We start from the raw sequence: 12,082 nt of genomic DNA, 5'->3' as shown, positions 1-12,082 counted from the left end.
GCGAAATGCCGGACATGGATTTAGTTGAGAGGATAGCTGCGCATTATGTGCTATGGAAGGCTGAAGAACGACGTAGACTCGTATGGCGCAGTGTCTGGGTCCATCAAACCGCAAGGTTGGTGTACTGGTGGGTTGTGTCCGACTGGTTGGATGGTGGGCCGGTCTGAGTAAAAATGCCAGGGCCCTTTTTTTGTCCTAGTTCAGCCCTGCACGAGGTCCCCAGATAATACCTATGGCGTGCAAAAAGGGCTTAAATTACATTTAAAAAAAGAGAGAAATACCAATCGATGAAACTGTTCCCGTCTGTAACACTACTTTTTGTTTTATATATTACATTTGACAGCAACCTGTCATTTCGAAATCACATCTCAAATGTCACAAAAACAGCCTTTTTCCACCTTAGAAATGTTGCCAAATAACAAAATATTCTATTTGTTGATGACGCGGAGAAGCTTATTCATCCAGACTTGACTACTGTAATGCGCTACTTAGTGGTTGTCCAGCATCATCAATAAACAAACCAGAAAGCAGCTGCCAGAGTTCTAACCAGGTCCAGAAAATACGATCACATAACCCCAATTTGATCAACCCTTCACTGGGTACCCATTAAGTATCGTATTGACTTTAAAGTTCTTTTAATCACTAATAAAGCGTTAAAGGGTTTAGCCCCTACCTACCTAACAGAGCTTCTATCACACTAAAAGCCATCACGCTCTCTTAAGATCTCAAAATAATACCTAGAATAACTTAATCCGCCAAAGGGGGTTGAGCTTTCTCATACGTAGCACCTAAACTCTGGAATAGCCTTCCTGATATTATTCGAGGATCAGACACACTCGCCCAATTTAAAGACTAGATTAAAGACGCATCTTTTCAGCCAAGCATTCACCTAATGCAAATATGCTAAATAAACCACCGGGAGACTGCTGACATTAGATATTATTTACTAGGTGTTATATAACAAGTTAAACTATTCGTATTCTGTGTTTTACCTTTTTTGTGTTTTTCTTATTTTCCCCTGTTAAGCTGCTTTGGAACAATGCACATTGTGAAAGGCGCTATATAAATAAAATTGAATTTACATTTAGTCATTTCGCAGACGCTTTTATCCCAAGCGACTTACAGACGAGGAAACATTGGAAGCAATTATAACAACATATTGAATTGTGTTTGAATAATATGAATATTTAATATTGAAATATTAAAATGTCTTACCTGTTCTGTTCAAAAGAAATAAATCCAAGTCTGTCAACATTGATTCTTGTTTTCGCATGAGTCCAATCACATTCCCCTTTTCTTTGTAAACTCGTCATCAGTTCATCTGCTTGCCGTCTAAAAGTAAAAGTAATTAACAAATAATACTAAAAGTTTACTTTCTTATATTTTTTAAGTTTTCATTATTTACAGATGTTTATTTAAATGTTGTATATGCTGTAGTGTGCCGCTTGGCAAATCGCGCATTATACATGGACGGATGTTTCATCCTCATTCATTTCAGATATCATTGTTCAAAAAGTATTTAAATAAGTTTTATATTTGGACTTTCGGGTGTGCACATGGAGTAAACGGTCGCATTGAAACCTCTCTCCCACTTTAACCTCGAAAATCCCGTTTGAACTCGCTATACTGTTTGTTATTTTTAACAAAATAAAATATGAAAGGGAGAAGAAGCACACTAGGTCACAATAGATAGATAAAAATGCCCAAAGCTCATTATAAAAATGCCTCAGCCGCAAAAGCTAATACCCAACCGGACCAAGCTAGCAATATCATGGCGAGCCCCGGGATAAGCACGGACACAGCTGGGGTACTTAAGGCAATAGAGGACTTAAAATCTGATCTAAAAGGAGACAATACAAAGCTTAAACAGGATATTGGCCAACTGGGACAAGAAATTAACGGTAAACTGGATAATATCGCAACCGACGTACAAGGCCTATCACAGCGGATGGACGAGGCGTCGGCCCGCGTGAACCAGGTGGAGAGCTGGGCAGAAGAGGCGACTGAGGCGCTGTGCACCTGCCTCGAACAGCAGAGGAAACTTCAGATCAAAGTGTTAGACTTAGAGTGGGAACAGCAAAGAGTCTCGTCTTCGGGAGCTATTGGGCTGGCAGCCGGCGAACAGCAGTGGGCCTGTCGTGGCGCTCAGAGCGAAGGCCAAGTTGCAAGAATTCCAGAAGGAACAATCTGATTAAAAAGGAGCAGGGCATCACGCTACAACCCGATGCTTTTCAGGCCATTGTTTGATTATCTACTACGTGGGAGAGGTCGCAATTTATCGTCTACGTTGGACTAATAAAATGGACGTGTTTTTACACCCAGACACATCTACTGTCTTTTTCGTGCCCTCTCGTCCAAAGAGACTTAACCCTCCACCTGCCAACGGGGTTACAGGAGAGGAGGAAGAATCCTCTTTTCCTTTGGAAGTCAGTTCATTAAGGTTCATTTTTGTTATTGTTCAATGTGTGTTCTTAGGGGTCGCTAAATTATGTAACTGCTTTTGCTATTATAACAGTGTCATATGATTTGAAAATTGCTTCTTTGAATGTCAATGGCTTGAGTTGTACAGTGAAAAGAAAAAGGGTCCTAGCTAAATTGAGAAAAGATGGGAAAAGTAGCTTTTCTACAGGAGACGCATATGTCTAAGCAAGAACATGATAAATTTTAAACATTAGGGTACTCAAATACATTTCATAGCTGGTGTAAAAATAGTAGGAAAAGGGGGGTGGCTATTCTAGTTTCCAACTCTCTAAACTTTGAATTAATTTCTGAAAAGGTTGATAAAGAAGGCAGATTCACTATCATAAAAGGCCGAATTGATAATGTGGTGGTCACGTTTGCTAACATTTATGTCCCACCGGAAAGTGACAGGAAATTTTGTAAACTGCTTTTTGATACAATAATCTCAGAAAGTGAGGGGATTCTAATATGTGCTGGTGATTGGAATACAATCCTAAATTATACCATGGATACAACCAGCTCCAAAAAACTGGTAGATCAAAAGATCTTAATATCTTAATTCGAGAGACAGGTATGTTCGATGTCTGGAGGGATTTCCACATTAAAGAGAGATTATACCCATTATTCTCTCACACATAAAGTCCACTCCAGGATTGACTTCTTTTTGATGAACACCATTGACAGGTTTAGGGTGAAGGAATGCAAAATTGGAACATCTGATATATCTGACCACGATATTGTCTATTTCTCTATTCAATTATCTAATCAATCAAAAACAACACTATGGCACTTAAATATGAGCATTCTTAACAAGGAAACCACAATTAATGACATTAAGAAGGAAATAATAGAGTGTGTAGAGGATAAGAACAATGGTCAGGTAAATCCTGCTCTGGTTTGGGATACAGTTAAAGCAGGAATGAGAGGTAGACTCATTTCAAGAACTGCCTATTTGAAGAAGGTAAAACGATTAAAATATGACAAGTTGGAAAAGACACTTAGGAGTCTAGAGCTAAAACAACAAGAAAATACTAATGATCAAGAATTGGCCGAACAAATAACAGTTATTAAAAATAATATAAATGATATGTTACACGAAGAAATAGAGAAAAATTTACGATTTACAAAACCATGAGCCATGAGAATTCTAGCAAGACGCCTCCGAAAGCAGCAATTGAAACACTCGATTACCAAAATTAGGGACCCTTTAACTGATAGTTTGACTCATGATATTAATCAAATGCATAAAATCTTTGAAAACTATTATCAAACATTATACACAACCTCAAAACCAGTAAATGAAGGTGTTTGTACACAATATTTGGCAGGATTAGACCTGCCTTCACTAGGATCAATACAAAATGAGGCTTTAACTACCCCATCACTCGAAAAGAAGTCGACGCAGCTATTGGAAATCTGAAAACTAATAAATGCCCAGGTAGCGATGGGTTTTCTAATGAGTGGTACAAGATTTTCAAGGTGGAGCTGGCTCCCGTTCTGCTGGAGTCTTTAAATTGGACCCTGAGTAGAGCAGAGATACCGCCTTCATGGAGAGAGGCTGTAATATCTAAAAACATCATAGAATCATATCGCCTGATCTCAATACTGAATGTTGATTACAAACTCTTTACTTCTATAATCTCTAAGAGAATGGAGCATTATCTTATAGATTTGATTCATGAGGATCAAACAGGATTCATTAAAGGCCGTCAAACTTATGATAACATAAGACGAACATTGCTTGTCATAGATCAAGCCAAGAAACAACAACTGAGTTCGGCTCTAGTCAGCCTAGACGCGGAGAAAGCCTTTGACCGGGTCAGCTGGCCCTTTTTATACAAGGTGCTCGAGCGTCTTGGCTTTAACAATCAATTTATTAGGTGTATCCAGTCACTGTGCACTGTGAACATATAACTGGACTTTTTGCGGACGATATTATCAAATATTATCAAGTGAGACATTTCTATAACAGTGAAATAAGAAGTGATTGGCTTTCGATGTGCGTGACACAACAGACGTCTACTAGTTCTAAAAGATGGAGGGAATTTGGGTGGAAGAGTCTGGTCAGATTTTTCATTACACCTCATATTATTAATAACCAAAGGGGTGAACAACAGCAATGATGGCGACAGTGTGGGCATTGGAACGCCAATCACTCTCATATATTTTGGACGTGCCCAAAGTTAGAACAATTCTGGGACAGTATCTTTTTAATTACTGGGAAGATAATGGGTTATGTCATCCCTAAAGATCCTAAGTTATTCTTGTTAGGTCTAATACTTGATGAGGTGGTCCAAAAAGACGACATTTATCTTTTTAAAATTCTAATGATTGCATGTAAAAAGACTCACCTCGGACTGAACAATGGAAAGGAATAGTGGAAGAGATACATTCAATGGAGAAGATGACATACTCTCTACGGATCAAAGGACACATCTATAATAAGTGCTGGACAAAATGGTTTGCATATAAGGAAGCGGAACAATTTTAACACTTTATTTTGTTATTATATAATTTATAGTGCCCCTTGTTCTTTGTTTCTGTATGTTGTGTTGTAAAATAAGAAAAATGCCAAATAAAGAGTATAAAAAAATAAAGTTTTATATTTGACTTCCACTCGTGATGTGGTTGCTACACGCAAATATAATAATATTATATTATTTATATAAACATTGTACATACGCCTGCTCAAATTTGTTCACAAAAAACGAAGAATGCACAATTTTCTCTGAAATAACTTAAAACTGACAAAAAATAATTGGCATCCACACTTGTTTATTCCATATTTAATCGAAATCAGAATTTGCTTTTGGGCACCCCTAACCTATTATTTTGTACCGGTTTCTGATAGATAAGTACTAGTATCTAATTATCATGATTCTGTTTGATTTTCTAGCCTGGTGGCAGAATCATGATAGAACCACGTGTTTTGTGTGGAGAGAAAATTATTATGGTCAGCCAGTCTCGTCTCTGGCCCCGCCCCTCTCATTTCCTTAGCTTCCATTAGTGTTTCATTCCCCACACCTGCCTTGTGTTCATCAGCCTTTGTTGGTTTCCCCTATTTAATGCCTTTGTGTTTGCTGTCCTCTGCAAGTTTTCTTTTGTGATCAGCCGGCCTTTTAGTTTCCAATGAATAAGTGCTAATATCTAGAAAATATGTAGTTATGAAACTAACCAATAAAAGATTTCCATACCTTATGAATAAAAACAAGTACCTAATAAGTGTGACCATTAGAAGTCACCAGTTAGAACTGAATAGTTGATATCTAAATGACAGATCTTCAACGGAATAATTACTAGTCACTGATGTTACATAAATACTAGCATTTATTCATTAAATACGCTGTAAAAAAAGATTTGTTGGTTCAACATAAAAAATAAGTTACCTGGTTGCCTTAAAAATTTTAGCTACTTCAAAGTTAACACAATGAGACACACACATTGATCCAACTAGTAGCTTGTTCATACAACTAAAGATTATTTGTTACCTTTACATTGTGTTTAGTTGATCCAACTGGTAGCTTGTTCAAACAACTAAAGATTATTTGTTACCTTTACAATGTGTTTAGTTGATCCAACTGGTAGCTTGTTCAAACAACTAAAGATTATTTGTTACCTTTACATTGTGTTTAGTTGATCCAACTGGTAGCTTGTTCAAACAACTAAAGATTATTTGTTACCTTAACATTGTGTTTAGTTGATCCAACTAGTAGCTTGTTCAAACAACTAAAGATTATATGTTATCTTAACACTGTGTTCTGGCGGAAGGAAGTTGTTCCGCATTTACTTTAAAAACACGAGGGTTTTAAGACACTCCAATATTCTTTCTGATTTATCTGTACTCTTGTGCCATTGAACTGTTGTATATATGCAATATTGCTCGAGAGTGTATGTAGTGTTCTTATATCTTCATATATCAATCAGCGACGTGACGGCAGAGATGCGTTTTTTAAAGATGGCAACAGTCTGAGTAGTATCTATTCAAAACAACTAGTATCTAATGGATAAGTATCTGATTAAGTTCTAGTATCTATTTAATATACTAGTAGCTAAGGAATAAGTATCTAATATTTAGGTAGGCCTATCTAATGTAATAGTAAATTATAACTAAAAAATAAGCAGTTGAAGTCTAAAAATGGATACTAGTGTAGTGGAATAGAAATCTCACTATAACTTCCCCTGGTGGAGAACTGGCAGTATCTGCCCAGTAGATTTAGTGGTGTCAGGTAACCGGCTGGTGACGAATTACCATGACTGCGCTCTAAATAAAAAGGCAGTATTCAAATGGCTGGGTATGCGTTACTCTTTGCATCCTGGGGTGTATTCCAGAAAGCAGGTTATGTGATTTATCCGGGTAAGTTTAGGAGTAAGTAAGCGTGTAACCTCTGCTTTCGGTTCCAAAAACGGAGGTAACTTTCGGGTTATGTAAGTAACCATAGCAACTGACTCTCTGAGGATAACCTGCTCCGGAGCAGGATATGTTGCAGGGTTAGTTTGTTTCAGAGAGGTTTCCGAGCATGGCGTGCCCTTTCGATGAGGATCCTGTGGACGTAGAGGCACAGATTATACGGGGGGGGTTTTCGCAGTGAGAGGGTGATAAGACCACGTATCGATGTATTTTCTTATCCTAACGAATATTTGCAGCTATCGTTTTTCTAGGGAGTCGTTAAGTTATTTAACAAACCTACTAAAACCACACATTTCAAACGTGACAAACCGCGGGTCAGCGCTTGGCGCCGAACAAATTCTTTGTATTGCTCTGCGCTTTTTTGCTACAGGGACTTTTCTCTACAAGGTGGGCGATGCAGAGCATGTGGGAAAGGCAACAGTGTGTAGAGCAGTTCGTACAGTATGCATGGCACTGAAACGGGTTCTACACACTTTTGTACAGTTCCCTGGCCATAAACCTATGCGCTTTATTAAAGAAGAATTCCACAGGGTAGCAGGTTTGCTCTCAGAAATTCTGTCATCTACTTCAATTAAATGACATTTCTTAATAGGTTTATTTTGACTGCACACACATACACGTAAAGGCTACACAGACTTTTTAAACTTGTAATCTTAATTTCAGGGTTCCCAAATGTGATCGGGTGCATTGATGGCACCCACATTCCAATTAAAGCTCCATCAATCAATGAGGGAGACTATGTTAATAGGAAGTCTGTGCATGGCATCAATGTGCAGGTAATAGCTATATTTTGGCTCCTTAATATTGGTGTTACAAATAATAAACTTATTGTTCTTCACAGGTAATATGTGATGCAACTCACCTCATCACTAATGTTGAGGCAAAATGGCCTGGGTCTGTACATGATGCCAGAATATTTAGAGAGTCATCTCTGTGCAACAAATTTCAACAGGGTACGTTTTGTTAGACAAATGCTTGTAGTCTTTATTACATTTACAGAACACCTCAAACAGTACAGGACCTTTCTATGGTTACTTGCTGGGGGACAGAGGATACCCTTGCCTCCCCTATATGATGACACCCTACCCTGATCCTGAGCCCGGACCACAGACACGCTTCAACCGGTCTCACAGCAGAACACGGGCCAAGGTGGAGATGACAATAGGCATTCTGAAGGCAAGGTTTCAGTGTCTGCGGGGGCTCAGGGTCACTCCAAATAGGGCATGTGACATCACAGTTGCTTGTGTGGTACTTCACAACATTGCCACAATAAGAGGAGAGAGGCATCCCCCCTGTCCTGATGAAGATGACCTAGAACAACACCCATTGAATCTAGCAGACCACAGAGATGGCAGAATGCTTAGAGACATGATTTGTCAAAATCACTTTATTTAATGTGTTCTATTTCTTCATATCCTGAAATAAAAGAGTCATGACAGAGTTGTATTTATTACTTTATACACACACACACACACACAAAATAACAGATTCATGTTCACATATGATTCTCACCTTAAGACGATGCTCCAGTAGTTCTATTTCAAGGTTGGGCTTTTTAATGGCCAGCCTTTTCTCCTCTAGCTGAAGCTGTATAAGGTCCATTTCCATGACATTATGTAAATAAGGACAACCAGGGACAAGTTCTTACACTGCTAAGATGTGTATGTATGTGTAGAGGTAGATGGACCCTCATCTGCATGTACATCCCCAGCTAGATTCTGTCACAGGACAAATGACACATTTTTCACTCCATCGAAACTGATGTAGAGAAAAGTAAATGCTTGTCGAGTCATGCCACATGCTCAAAAATACAATTGTTAAACTTTGCAAATTAACAAAATGCAAGCATATTTGTTATAAAAACAATCTTACGCATTTGACTCTGTCAGTTATTTTTTGCCAAGCCAATTGTCTCTCCCTCGCATATGCAGCTGTATTGCTTTTTTCATTATAATGGGCTTGAACTCCTCATAAGCAAACATTAAAACTTCTAACTCCGCTTCGGAGAAGTACTCGGCACGTAACTTTTCACCCTTAGTTTCCATGGTGACTCCTGAATTCGGCGTTCCATTGAAAATGCCTTGATATGTTCTCCGTGCGCGCGCATTAACTCAAGGTTATTAGCAGTAGGTTGATTAAACTAACTCGACACAGGTGTTCTGGAACCGACATACCCCGAGTAAGCAGGTTTTGGGTTAATCAACCCACAGTTCAGGGTTAATCTGATGGTAAATTAACCCAGCTTTCTGGAATACACCCCTGGGGCCTGTACCATGAATGTAGCTGAACAAACTCAGGGTAATTGGATTAGTTTTGGGTTGACAAAACCAAACCAACGTGATCAAGCTTTGTTGGTACCATGAAGCAGCTCGTGGAGTTTCTTTGTCAACTCAAGCTTTGATCCTGAAGCTGAGATTAGTTTGCGCGCGTGCACATGAACGAGTGACGTCAGCGTGACTAAACCAATCGCATTATAAATGAATAAAGCGATTTCCACAACATGAACACAAAAATGAATTTCAGCCATGGAGTGATATGTTTCTGCTGTCTACGCAAGAGAGAAGTGTTTCAGAAACACTGCTGATTGCGTTAATGCGCAAGTTAAAAGACTATATAGTAGGCTACACACATTTAGTGCAAACAGGATCCGCGGGGTCCTCGGTGGAACTACAAGGGGTCCGTGTCCTTGCGGGAAACTTTTTTATGTAAGGCACGGGTACAGAAATATTACAACAAATGTTAATTGAAGCTCCCGCATATTGCAATTTTAAACCCCGTGCGGACAGAAAACATCCATTCAGGCAGCAGAAGCAGTTAACCTTACATCTGCTTCATCATTTCCCTTCCGAGTACACATGAGAGGAGCTGCGTGCAAATAAAGTTCATTCTCATATATTCTGAACTTCTGTACAAATTTGTTAAAGCTGTAAACGGCTAATTTGACAGGCAAATGACACCACAACGTTTCTGCATTGTAAACTCTGACATCTTACGTGTTTAAAATCAATGAATGCGTGTCAAACAAGTTGCCCAAAAAATAACGCGGACTGGTGCATGTTGGTCTCCTTTTAGTCTGATATGATGCTCTGCAGGAAAAAAACTAGTTTATTTTTTTGCAGAAAGACAGCGGAGCTCAGAATTATAAATAGCGGTGTGTTCTGCAACACAGAGAAGCGGAAGAAAATATAAGAATAACACTTAATAAAACGGCCTGCTTTTACAACAGAATGCATAAGCCTTTACCTTTAATAGACTAGTCTTTGCGCCATTAACCAGGGTCAGTCATTTCACTGAAGCCTTAATAAAAACTACGGTTCAGAAAAATGTCCTAATACAGTGAAACTGAAAGTGTTTCTATGTTCTGCACCACAGACAAGAATGTAAAAACTGCAATGCAAATACACGTGATAAATAAAAGTGGAATATAAGTAAGTAAATTGAATTTCATGTGAGTGTAAGGGAAAGCCAGCAAATCTGTAAAATCTGATTTTACCTATATAGTAAACAATATTTTATTTTATATTTGTAATATATATTTTTTTATTAGTATTTTTATTTTATTAAACAGTATAAAAAATAACTAGCCATTCTTACACGCACTGTGAGTCAGTTACGTCACCTATGTTTCTTTGCTCACAGCTGATTGGTCAAACTTCAGTCTGAGATCTCGAATCCAGAACATAATCTGCCCCGGAGCAGGTTAGCCGTGCAGAGTAAGATACCATGGCGACGAACACCGAATAAAGCCGAGCTACTCTCATGGTACCTAAAACCCAAGGTTGGCACAAACTAAACTGAAACATAGCTGGCTAGCCACCTAAACCAGGGGCCTGTACCATGAAGCTGGTTTAGGTGGCTAGCCAGCTATGTTTCGGTTTAGTTTGTGCCAACCTTGGGTTTTAGGTACCGTGAAAGTAGCTCGGCTTTATTCGGTGTTCGTTGCCATGGTATCTTACGCTGCACGGCTAACCTGCTCCGGGGCAGGCTATGTTCTAGATTCAAGATCTCAGACTGAAGCTTGACCAATCAGCTGTGAGCAAAGAAACATATAGGTGACGTAACTGACTCACAGTGCGTGTTAGAATGTCTAGTTATTTTTTATACTGTTTAATAAAATAAAAAAATAAAATAAAATATTGGTTACTATTGTAATGTTAGGATGGCACTCGTAGGAATAAGGACCATACACACGCACGTCTGTGTTAACTCGTAGTCGTCTTTATTAACATTTCACAGGCCATGGCATTACGGATGAACCCCGTACTACTACCGTAGTCCCCGTCTTAAGCGGGCAGTACATAACGTGCAATGATTACCGTAATGACTATCACTACAACTATATAGGTAAAATCTGATTTTACAAATTTGCTGGCTTTCCCTTACACTCATATGAAATTCAATAAACTTACTTATATTCCACTTTTATTGTATCACATGTATTTGCATTGGATTTTTTACATTCTTGTCTGTGGTGCAGAACATCTAGGAACACTTTCAGTTTCACTGTATAAGAACATTTTTCTTTGTCCTCAACAGTAGTTTTTATTAAGGCTTCAATGAAAAGACTGACCCTGGTTAATGGCGCAAAGTTTATTAAATGCAAAGGCTTATGTATTCTGTTGTAAAGCAGCCGTTTTATTAAGTGTAATTCTTATATTTTCTTCCGCTTCTCTGTGTTGCAGAACACACCGCTATTTTATAATTCTGAGCTCCGTTGTCTTTCTGCAAAAAAATAAACTCGTTTTTTTTCTGCAGAGCATCATATCAGACTAAAAGGAGACCAACATGCACCAGTCCGAGTTATTTTTTGGGCAACTTGTTTGACACGCACCATCAGTAAACGGTGCATGTTTCATTGATTTTAAACATGTAAGATGTCAGAGTTTACAATGCAGAAGCGGTGCGTGTCATTTGTCTGTCAAAATAGCCGTTTACAGCTTTAACAAATTTGTACATAAGTTCAGAAATATATGAGAATGAACTTTATATGCACGCAACTCCTCTCATGTGTACTCTGAAGGGAAATGATGAAGCAGATGTAAGGTTAACTGCTTCTGCTGCCTGAATGGATGTTTTTTGTCCGCGCGCAGGTTAAAATTGCAATATGCAGGAGCTTCAATGAACATTTGTTGTAATATTTCTGTACGCATGCCTTACATAAAAAAGTTGCCCGCAAGGGTACGGACCCCTTGTAGTTCCACCGAGGACCCCGCG

Source organism: Barbatula barbatula (assembly GCF_947034865.1).
Source record: "Barbatula barbatula genome assembly, chromosome: 2".
Classification (NCBI taxonomy): Eukaryota; Metazoa; Chordata; class Actinopteri; order Cypriniformes; family Nemacheilidae; genus Barbatula; species Barbatula barbatula.
This window is presented reverse-complemented; position numbering follows the sequence as displayed.